The sequence below is a fragment of the Castanea sativa genome, chromosome 1 (assembly GCF_040712315.1).
Source record: "Castanea sativa cultivar Marrone di Chiusa Pesio chromosome 1, ASM4071231v1".
NCBI lineage: Eukaryota > Viridiplantae > Streptophyta > Magnoliopsida > Fagales > Fagaceae > Castanea > Castanea sativa.
Window position 1 is genome coordinate 13,546,020 of NC_134013.1, and position 8,471 is coordinate 13,554,490.

At 40.5% G+C, this 8,471-nt stretch overlaps 1 long non-coding RNA gene across 1 annotated transcript; it reads right to left on the reverse strand.

The window, feature by feature from the left end:
• Positions 1-5,235: 5,235 nt before the first annotated feature.
• Positions 5,236-7,635, reverse strand: LOC142607695 (uncharacterized). Its single transcript, XR_012839368.1, has 3 exons — positions 7,434-7,635; positions 6,441-6,508; positions 5,236-5,560 (listed from the first exon to the last, which is right to left on the reverse strand). It is a non-coding gene; the product is annotated as an uncharacterized LOC142607695 (long non-coding RNA).
• Positions 7,636-8,471: the final 836 nt, after the last annotated feature.

An 8,471-nucleotide genomic window follows, 5' to 3' on the forward strand; every position in this document is an offset into this window, starting at 1 on the left:
CTACTATTGGCCAACAATGCAGGCAGACGCTAAAGCCTATGTCAAGGTATGTGATCAATGCCAGCGTTATAGCAATGTGCCCGAACGGCCGTCCGAGTATCGGACCCCAATGACGGCCCCATGGCCCTTCGCACGGTGGGGCGGATATCCTAGGTCCTTTTCCCATAGGAGTCCGGCAAATGAAGTTTTTGGTGGTAGGAATAGATTACTTTACCAAGTGGGTAGAAGCCGAGCCTCTTTGCGGCAATCACTCGACGAACGTGAAAAATTTCGTATGGAAGAACATCCTATGCGGGTTCGGAGTACCCGGGGTATTAGTATCGACAACGGGCGTCAATTTGACAACGCACCCTTCGGGGACTTCTGCAATCATTTTGGCATCAAGAATCACTACTCTTCACCCTCCCATCCACGAGAGCAAATGGGCAAGCGAAGTAGCAAACCGATCCCTGCTGAAAATCATCAAGACTCGGCTTGAGGGGGCAAAAGGGATATGGCCAGACGAGCTACCGGGTGTTCTTTGGGCCTATAGGACGACCGCACGAACTCCAACAGGAGAGACCCCGTTCAAACTAGCCTATGGGAGTGAAGCTGTCATACCAGCGGAGGTCCACATGGCAAGTCACCGAGTGATGGAGTACCAGGAGAAAGACAACGGGGAACAACTTCGCCTCGACCTCGATCTTATCGATGAGGTAAGAATGGATGCGGAACAAAGGACGACAAGGTACAAAAATCTCATGGTCAGACAGCATGACGCCATGGTGAAACCCAGACAGTTCGGTATGGGGGACCTTGTCCTCAAAAGGGTCTCCTTGGCGACCAGGAACCCAGCACACGGAAAACTGGGACCCAATTGGGAAGGACCCTACAGGGTAATCAACTGCAAAAGGCAAGGGTCCTACTACCTGGAAGCCCTGGACGGGCGGAAGTTAGGGCATCCTTGGAATGTGGAACATCTGCGAAGGTACTATCAGTGATGAGCGGGGACGAGGGAAGTCAGTGGCAAAATTTCAGTTGTGATTTGCTTGTTTGCTTCTATTTACTTGTGCTTTTACTACTATTATGGTGTGTTATGAATAAAAGTGCACTAGTTCTTAAACTTCTGCACTACTTACAGACTAGCTTATGAAAGATGATGCTATGTACTTGATATCTTAATAAGGCACTAGCTTATGAGCGCGTGCCAAGTTTGTGAACAATGTTCATGTAATAATATGGTTTGGATTTCTTATGTACTTGAATTCCAGTTTCCTTGATAATATCAACGGACGAGGCAAAAGCCTTAGACAAATAAAATCTCGGGACGAAGGCCTTCTCGTCCAACGCTTTCCTTTAAAAAGGATAAAGCAAGAGAGAAAGGCCAAGGCCCACTAAGGCAAAGAAAAAAAATGCTAAGGCCTTCTCGTCCAAAACTTTCCTTTAAATAAGGATAAGGTAAAAAAAAAATGCTAAGGCCTTCTCGTCCAAAACTTTCCTTTAAATAAGGATAAGGTAAAGAAAAAAATGCTAAGGCCTTCTCGTCCAACGCTTTCCTTTAAAAAGGATAAAGCAAGAGAGAAAGGCCAAGGCCCACTCGTCTAAGAAGGAAAAGTAAGCCTTAAGATATAACATTCCAGAGACGAACACTCGTCAAGACGAGAAGACATAACATTATAAACTGCTTACGAGAAAGCAAATAAAAATTGCCTAAGGGACGGGCCAAAGTAATGCAGTCGTCATCAGTCCTAAGTGGGTCGTCTATAGAAAGATTGTAGACGGTCACTCAACACTTAGAGCATAGTTTAAAGGACAATGGCATAAATTATAACAAACAAAAAAGATATTCTTTAATTTGAAAAGGGTAGACGACCACCGTCCAAAAACCCTTATAAAGTAAACAGTAAAAGACATTGTTCATAAGCTCGTCTAGAATACTCTAGACGAAGAAATTGTACTCGAATAACATTTCAGATTCTCAGATACATTTTAAATAAAATAAAAGAGAAAAGAAGAAAGCTAAACAACAATAACTTCTTCAAGGGGAAGGGGCATCAGCATTAGGGTCGTCCTGGGCTGGTCTGGTGGAAGCGTCGTCCTCAACATTGACATCGTCTGAACTTGTGTGGACGAGAGAACTTGTAACGGACGGCAAGGTTGAGTTTGATGACGCTAAAGTCGACTTCAGGAAAGCTGTCCATAGCGTCCATCCTAAAGTCCTCAAACCCTGCTGCATAGTTCGTGTCCATCAAGTCAGTAAACTCCTTGGACGCCTTGAACTCCTCCACCGCCTCGTCTTTAGCCTTCTTCAGAAGTTGGCTCAACTCGTCATTTTCCTTTTGAAGAAGTTCAAGATGCTCGTCCTTCTTGGCAGTGTCAGACTTCAGCTCCCCCACCAAAACCTTGAACTCCTCAACCTCGTCCTTGGCCTTGTTCGCCACCTCTGCCCACGTCCTACAGTCGTTTTTGATCTCTTCTATTCTTTTCTCTAGAAGGATCCTCGTCCTGTCCAACTCAGTGGCCTGCCTGGACGCAGCTATGAACTTGGACATAGCCTACATAAAAGAAAAGGAAGTTTAGATGATAGAAACAATATTGGGCAAACATGGGCAAATCAAGACGAGGCAAAGATAGTCACCTTGAAGAGATCGTGGACGCCAGAATGCTCGAAATCTTTCAAGGACATGTTGTAGCACGCAGCCACGTCCTCGCCTTTCACAGCTTCTTGAAAACGTTCCCAAGCCAGATCCTCGTTCCCCAATAAGTTAGTAGAAATCCCTTGAGGGGCCGGGACGAGTCAATAGCGAGGGGACTTGGACGGAGTGGCGCTTAGGGGCGTGGACGAGTCAACATCAAGGACCGGGACGGGCGGTTGGGAAGTAGGCTCGGGCCTAGCGGTTTCGGGCACGGACGACCCAGACTTAGCTTTCTTCCCCCGACGACTTGGCAGGCTAGTCAAGTCCACATGCTTGGACAAGCTTTTCCTTTTCTCACCAGAAACAAGACGAGGTTGGGGTTGAGGCTCAGATCTAGCTGCCTCGTCGACGACTTCCTTCCCCTTGTTTCCCTTCATGGTTGCCATTCCTAAAATAAAAAAAAATAATAAATAAATAAATAAAAATTTTAGAAAAGACATATAAATAATAATAAAACAAAAATGGAAAAGACATGTCTTAAAGTGCAACACTCACGTCTACGGGTGGTTAGCTCGTGTGCTAAGGCGTCGACGGATGGTTCAGGGCCGAGTCCCCACTTGTGTAGACGCTTAAGGGTCACTAACGAGTGGAAGTCTCGTTCAGGATGTAGACGGGCCCTGTGGACGCGGTCACGATGGAACTTGCTCAAAGAGGGTCGTCCAACGGCTGGAAAGAGAAGAAAGAAACTAAGGTCAGACCATCGTCCAAACAGAAAGTATAATATAAAAGAAAGAAAAAAAAAGAAGAACGTAACATACCTTCTGGACGAAGGTTCCCTATGTCTCCAGTATAAGGAGCAAATGAGTCTCTACCAATCTCAACGGGATGCCCCGCCTAGAAACCAGAGACGAAGAAAAACTCCGTCTTCCAGTTTCTGTCAGACGAGGGCAAAGACTTAATCAGTCTACAATCATTGCCCCTGGCTGTGAACTGATGGAAGCCTCGAGATTGATTTATTTCGGAGGGTTTATAGCAGTACAAGAACTCGTCCACGGTAATAGGACGGTCCCCGTCAAACACCTCCATCCATAAGACTTGCATGGAGACAACTAGTCTCCATGCGTTGGGGTTACACACTCCCAAGCCCAACCTAGTGAGTAATTCCCTAGCAAAGGCATTTAAAGGAAGTCTAAGCCCCCCTAACAAATAGGCTTCATAAACACCTATTCCAAAACGAGGCTGGCAACACCACTCACCTCGAACAGCTAGCCTAGGGTTTAGATCATCAGGAATTTGAAACCAAGTCCTAAGGGAATCTAACCTTCTCTCGTCCGTCCTAGAAGGAACCTCTAAAGCACAACTATATACGGTTTCCTGTTCGTCTAAAGGGGAGGACGAGGGGGAGCTCGTCGAGGTGTCAGCCCCAGAGGCTGTCCTCGTCCTAATATTCTCTTGAAAAGCTTCTACAGGGATTCCAGGAACACCAGATGTGTATTCCTCAGTTGTGTGACCACTACTACTACTGACGTTACTAGAGGTGTCACAACTAGAGCCGTCGTGATACTCGTCTATAGCCCTGACCACACTGTCGCTAGACGAGCAGGAGGCCATTGAAAACGTCCTAACACTTAAAAAGAAAAGCTAAAGTAAGTATAGAAAGATTACCTGGCTCTAGACGAGGAACACTAAGGACGCTGAGGATATTCTTAGACGAAGCGACGGACGAGAATGTCAAAGTAGAAAATTTGGAAAAGTGAGAGGGGCACGAGAGAGAAACCACTATTTATAGGCAGAAAAGTCTCGGTAACCGCAACGACAGACCTAATTAGAAGGTGACACGTGGCGCATGCCTCAGAGGAATAAACCAGTTGACTAACCTCCTATGGATATGCGACACGTGGTGCATTTTAGAATCTGCTGATACATCGTATAACTCCTGGACGAGGGGCAACTGATGTGGGGTGAAAACACTCAACCCGTCCTTGGACGGTCACCACCTTCGCAGCCGTCCAGAAGTTATCCTCAAGACGAGAGTAACGGACAAGGACGTCCAGAGGGTGATAGCGAAGCTACATCCCTCGTCCATAGGATGCGCACAGCCTACCTTATGAGGACTCGTCCATATAAAGATTCGTGGACTAAGATGTTACACTTAGAATTAACAGGCGCGATCGATGAAGGAATTCCAAGACGAGGGTATCATACTTAGGAGAATCTCCGAATATAATGTGACAATCCCTTATCCCACGCATAACGGTCATGTACCCGTTGTGGAATAGAAGTGTAACTCCTAAACGGTTATGGCAGTTACGTTAAGCCTCCTTGAATCCAGGAGAGGTTCCTGTCTCAATAACCGTCTATAAGAACACTATATAAAGGCTGTCTCAGACAAGGCCAAGGTATGTTCAGTTTTTACTCCAAAAAAGTTGGAATTCGAATAACTTAGAGGAAAAAACTAACTTTGCTATCGGAGGATTTTTGGCCAGCAGCCCCGGTCGCCTTTGATACGCTTTTCTTTCTTTTTCAGGCCGTAGAAAGAACCAGTAGTCCTTTCAAGTCCGAAGCATCCAGCCTACTGATTTTCTTGGCATCATCAAGCCATAATATACAAAAATGTAAAAACCTTGAAAATTCATTTCATTTGAACTTTGCAAGATTGCCACTTGGCTGAAACTTCAGGTATTCGTGCAAATATTACATAGCTAAACATTTAGCATAACTCTTATTTACAAATCCAACCCCAAAGACATACAACTGGGGTTCAAACCAAACTAAAGTTCAGAATTACATCTGTGCTCAAAGGATCAAGTACTTCTTGATTCCTCTTATACAACAAAAGAGCTAAACTACTATACAACAAAAAAGACTATACAATCTAAACAAAAGAGAATCACAGAATCTTGCCACCTCTAATACTCTTGCTGCTTCCAGGAAGAACCTGTGCACTGAAATATAATAGGGTGAGCTGCGAAGCCCAGTAAGGTTTTTAAGCTCCATGGGCCTTTGATAAGAATGCATGTAAATCAAATATTTTATGGACATGTCAGCTTTGATAAAATAGCCTTCATACTATTCATATTGTTCTTAAATTAACTTATGAACTTTCAAATGAAAATACTTCATTTTCCTTTCATATAATAATAAAAGAACATGATAAGGAACTTAAACATAATTCAACATACTTTTCTTATCATCATACTTTTCTTATAACTTCCAAATAGCTTAATAACTCTTTTATAATACATATTAGTTAGTCCAATTGTAAGTCTGTCACAGCTTTGGGAGGCTTCCAGCACTTAGTGTCAGGCATCTAGCATTCCCCACAATGCTAGGTAATTCCAGAATCATATCATAATACATACTTTCAACCATGGGGGTAGGTTGACATCTTCCACAAGTTGGCGGTTACCAACAAGGGCGGGTACAGCAGAGCCAGTCCCACTTTTAATGGCCAAACAGAATCTCCATGGAAATACCAGTACTATAACCCCTACTGGCTGAGTTCAGATCATGACAATGGAATAACTAAAAACTATACTTTTCAGATACTATACTTTTACATAACTATTTAATAACAGTAGCATATCCAATTCTTTCTTTAAACATTATGTTCGTGATATGAGTAATAGCATCAATATGCTAAAATGATTATATATATATATATATATATATATATATATATATATTGGATTTAATAAGTCACGAACATAAATCTTTACTTGATTCATGCTTATATGTAATATCTTTAATTAAAAGGTTTTAATGCATTATAGTTTTCTAAATAGTCCTTATACTTATCAAATGCACATGTCACAAATCCCTTACCTGAAAACAGAAGACGCGAGAGATTTGTACCAGAGGAGCTCAAGTGTCCGTATTCTCGTTCTTGTCACCTAAATGAAAGACCAAAACTTATTACTAACAACTCTTCCTAAAATATAAACTTATACCTCAAACACAACCTAACTCCCAACTTAGTAAAATCTTAATTCCCATCACATAGAGTTTTCCCAAAAACAAGGTACAATCATCAAACTCATAACATACCAAAATACAGAGAAACCAAGCCATAAAAATTCATATGTGATCTAAACATACCAAAAGATAAGCACATTAAATTATAGCTCAAAACATTTACCCTAACTTCAAAATTAAATCTATAAAGTCATAGTTATCCTACACTGTTTACTGATCATTTCAGTAGCAAATTCCCCATTTGTAAAATACGAATGGGCTGTCAAAACACATCCAATTGTCATGGAATTTTACAGAGATACTCCCCTGTATGTTTAATATATACCGTATAAATTTCAAAGTCAAAGCATAAAAAAATAATTTATTAAAAATCGTACAAGGCAACGTGCTCAAATCTGTCCTGACAGAAATTTATGCAACTTAGAAATTAAACCATTATTTTTGTATTAATCCAAATGCAGTGAGACCACTTCCATTACAACCATATGTGTCTTAGGATTAATAAAAACTACTCCTAGCATCCTAATTCACAGCAAATGATTTAATACAAAATTTTCTTGTAGTGAACATCAAATCTGTCACAGTGACAACTTCAGTGCATGTTGATACAAAATTCATCAACTAAATGCAAATGGTCTTCCATTCATTTGGGTATTTTTATACCAATACAATAAACATTAAAATAACTTATTAAGCATCCAATAGAACATAACACCATCAAACTTTCAACTTACAAAAACAGAATCACAAGTTTAGCCCCTAAAATCATATTTGAGAACAAAGAAGGGAAAACAATTAAACTATCAAAATACTCTAAAATCATATAAGGTTTTAATTACTTACCCACAAATTTGAAGCTGAAACTTTAGTTTTAGGCTCTTAATTCCTTCTTTAGAGTGAGATTTATTGTTTTAGTGAGAGAGAGAGGTCTTGCCGTGTGAAAGCAAAGAGAGAAAGAAAACAAAGAAGCAAGAAAGAGGAATAGAAAAAGAAGACAAGGGGGTTGGACTTCTGATGCAGCCAAGAAGATAAGATAAAGGAAGTGGACTTTTCTTGGGGTGGGACACGTATAATGCTAAGGAAAAAAAAAACTATTGCTCACTTCTTCTTCTTTTCTTTTCTTTTTTATGACTTTCAACCCCTTAAGAGCTTATATTTCTAGAAAGACCCAATGCCAAAATAACTTTACTTATATATATCCTTACCTTAATAAAACTCATTTCTACAACATCAAAAGAGTATACATGGTTTATAATATCACAATATCAAAACTTTATGCACTTAAATTAATTAAGATAATAACAAACATATAAACTCATAAATTTAATTATGCAATTAGGTTGGGGGTGTTACAACAACAAACAAATGAACATATGAGAGAAGTCATAAATCACTCAACTCATACTCGTTGAATACAATAAAATCTATCCTAACACAAACTCTTGAAAAAAATTTCAAGAAGAAAGTTCATGGCAATGAAGACTTTGACAACCTGTATTTTTGAAACACTTTAAACAAAACACATTAATGCATCTTAGTGTGAAACAGAAATAAAAGATTGCATACAAATATATAAGAAGCATGTGCATAAAGAGAGAAAACAAACAACACATGTAAAGATAAGTGAAAGAATTGTAATAACAACCTCTTCATGCAAGACCAAAGGTACATGAACTAAGTATCTATAAGATAAAGAAAAGAAAAGATACATAAGTCCTCACTACATCCCTCAAAGTATAGACACTCCTCTTAACAAAAATCTCATATGTATTAACTCTCCCCCTAAATACATGAGTACTCTTATCGCCAAAATTACTCCCCCTTTTTGTCACAAATGACAAATGGCAAGTAACTCAAGCAGTCATCTCATCATCGCTAGAG